Here is a 3,498-nt window from a genome sequence, read left to right as displayed (position 1 = left end):
TGCCCGAACATCCTTCCTTCGATGCGTGGCTCTCGCTGCCGGGCACTTCCTCTGTGGGCTCCACCTGTCACCGGCAGCACCCGCAGCTCTGTGAGGCGTCTCGGGCGCATCACCGGGATGTACGGCTCAGCTGCCCCGTGCCCTTCCTCCCCTCCATCGGGGCCAAGCCACGGGCTCCATCGCACCTGACACCGCCTGAGCGGCTTTGCCGGGTGGAAGAGCCTCCCAGGGAAATAGCTCCATGTCTTTTTGGAGTGCCTTTTGCACTGTAGGCTCCTGAGGGGTATCTTTTGGTGAAATTCAAGTGTGCTTGTGCTCACCTGCCCTTGTGACAGCCTTATTTGGGGGTGAAATGCGGAGCTGGTGACAGCATCCGAATGGAAGGGGGAAGGTCTTCATGGCGAGGCAGCGCTGCGTGCCAAGCACCTGCCTTTGCGCCCACCCCGCTGTGAGTGCAGCAGGGGGGCTCTTGGCAAACTCGGGCTGCTCCAGGAGGAGAGGAAGCCCTGCCCAGGAATGTCACCCTGGGTGGTGTCACTTCCCTGCGTCCCATCCGCCTTGGAGGCGACTCTGGGTGACAGAAGTCACACGCAGCTGATGGCAGTGCTGCCGTGCCTGTCCTCCTCTGGCACGGCCCTGCTGGGCAGCTGTGGGCACCTGACTGGGGCACCCTGCCCCACAGCCCAGCCTGGAACCAGGGCTTGTTAGTGCCAATTGCTTCACCAGCAGGGTGGAGGATGCGTCTTTCCCTGCTGTAAGGGTGCTACCGTCCGCAGCCTTGTAAAGGGGAGGCTTAGAGGGCATGACTTGGCTGGAGGGCATTTGCCAGGAACCTGATCCAGTCCCCGCTGGAGCTACAGAAGGTTTAACTTCGGGCTGAGAGCCCAGTGAGCAGTGTGAGCTGGAGGACTCTGCTCCCAGGCTGCCACCTTGCAGAGCACAAGGCCCGACAGTGGTGTTGCTGCCCCCCTGCTGCCCACCCTGGCGAGCGGCCGTCCCCTCCCAGCCACGAGCCCTGTGCCTGCAAGCTGCTGGTGATGGCAGATACCCACGCCCTGCCATCGCATGCAGGAAGAGATAAAAATACCAACAAAAGCAGCTGGCAGTGCAGGAAACACCCTGATGACTCTAAGGAGGTGCTGAGGAAGGGGAAAGAACCTCATTAAAACAAAACATCCCCACGCTTAGTGCAACCGCGCTGACCCTCCTATAGCTCCACCTCTCGATTCTCCTCTATTTTATTTCAAAACCAGCTCCGGGAAGACAGTTTGATTTCCAGAGATGTATCATTTGACCGAAACTAATCTCTCCCCAGTGCTTTTGAGTCATGCATTATTACTTACCTGGCAGTGATGGCAAGGATCTGGCTGCGGCGCGCTGCCGGGCAAGAGGGCCTGGGAGGGCTCTGCCCCCATGCCGAGGTGGCCGCAGCCTTGGGAGGCAGCTCGGCTGCCTTGGAAGAGCTGAAGTTTTGTGCATTTACTCCAGCTCATATTTGAAAGCAATCCGGAAGGCTGTGCTTATGCTGACACTCAGACTGCGGAGTCTGGAGGCCAGATCTTGCGAAGATACGAGTGCTGCCACACCAGCAGCCAGGCCTTGCCTGGACAGCAACGCGTGCAGCACATAGGGGTGGTAATAGCAAAACACTTCAGAAATCCAGGAGCACAGCACGTGAGCTTTATAAATGTCTACTAACTGTCTGACATATTCAAACCTCCCAATCCTGTGCCTGGTCCTGGGAACAACCTCCCTAGAGCACCCATCAGGAGAGCCCTCTCCTTGCTCCCCGCACTGTGTCCTGACGGTGCCCTCCCTGTCCAGGACCATCCCTGCAAGGACTGGCCTAACATTTTCCATCAAAACTCTTCTGAAGTAGAAAAATGTACTTTGGGATTAAACAGTGTTTTCTACAGAACATTTTTTTTTCCACAAGGAAAAACCAAGCCATGAGATGCCAAATAGTTTTCAGTTTGCCTGAAATCTTAATGCATTAGGTTAAAAATGCATTGCTTTCGATGTATTCATTCTTACTATTTTTAAATGAAAGTTGTTACTTTTCTCTGGAAATCCACCCCAACTTCTGGCTACTTCTGAGGTTCACCGTCTCTTGTCCTATCGCTCTGTACAAGATGCCAGAGGCTTTGGCATCACAGACACCCCAGGACATTCATCCTGAGCTGTGGGCTATGAATAAAGGAATAAATGCAGTTCCTCTCACAATAGAGAGCAGACGTTATAGATGCCTGGCATGGCCCGCTCTGAATGGCAGACTGTGCTGCAGTGTCGAGCAGACTCAGCCGAAGCCACAATCAGCCTTTTGTGTCTTTCTGTTCTTTCCTATGGCTTTTACTCCAGCTGACTAATCTGCTCCTCTTTGCTGAGGTTCTTGCCGCCTCTTGCATCCAGCTGCTCTACGCTCTGCCACCCTGCGTGGCCCAGGGATGGCATCGATGCCATTGCCACCCTGCACAACAGCAGGCTTCATTTTGCTCTGTTATACTGGTGTTGATGGTGCAGTTGGTCTGCAGAGGATTGTGGTGATTTTTATTTTATTTTTTTTAAGCTGTTAGCAGCTTTTCACTGGGGGGAGCAACACCACAAGGAAGGGATGGGACCATGACACTGCAGGTACCAACTCCTCTGCTCTGCGGTGAGGAGCAAGCAGCTGCCCCACGGGGTGACCACCCGCCTGGTGGCCAAAAGGAAGAGGGACAAGGAGCAATCCTGTAGGGCACATCCCCAGATGAGGTGAGAGTATCCCAAAGGGTGCTAACATACAGAAATCCATCCCCAGAACAGCGCTGCAGTGCTGCTCATGCTCTGCATGTTCCAGTGTGAAAAAGCATCGGTGCAGAGGACTGTCCAGGGGCTCCGAAGCCAAAGGAGCCAAACTGTCATTACAGGAGGATCTGACCTGAACGTTTGGCAGCCTGAGCTTCATGCCCCTCCAAAGCTCGTGCTGCCACAGCCCTCACTTGTACCGTCAAACGTCCTCATGCAAGAGCAACTTTCATGGCATTTCCCAGGCGCTGAGCTGTCCATGTCACTTGATGTCATCAAGATCGCAAGGAAATGCGGAATGGCACAAATTAGACATGGAAAAAATGTGGTAAACTGATTTTTTCCAGACTTCCACCCCCCAGAACAAATACTTTAAATAAACTTTGGATCAAAAAATGCAAAACATATTTCAACAGTGTGCTGGGCTCCCTCAGGAAAATGCTTATGTCTTAAGCCCTCGAATGACATCTTGTACTTGGATTCATGAGAAGAAGAGAAACCGGCAGGTAGAAGCAGCGTTAGCGATGAGCCACCCTTTTAACTGCCACAGGAAGGACAGGTTGCTTAGATTAAGGACGAGAGTGGGTGTCAGTATGCCTCGGTGAATTATTTGACATTCAGACCAATTTTGCTTTTACAGGAGTTGTTAACCCAGAAAGGTTCCTCAACAAGTGGAACTCAAGCGTTAACGAGGCTGAGCTCATTAGTGAAGCA

This window comes from Cygnus atratus, chromosome 16 (genome assembly GCF_013377495.2).
Source record: "Cygnus atratus isolate AKBS03 ecotype Queensland, Australia chromosome 16, CAtr_DNAZoo_HiC_assembly, whole genome shotgun sequence".
Lineage (NCBI taxonomy): Eukaryota > Metazoa > Chordata > Aves > Anseriformes > Anatidae > Cygnus > Cygnus atratus.
This window is presented reverse-complemented; position numbering follows the sequence as displayed.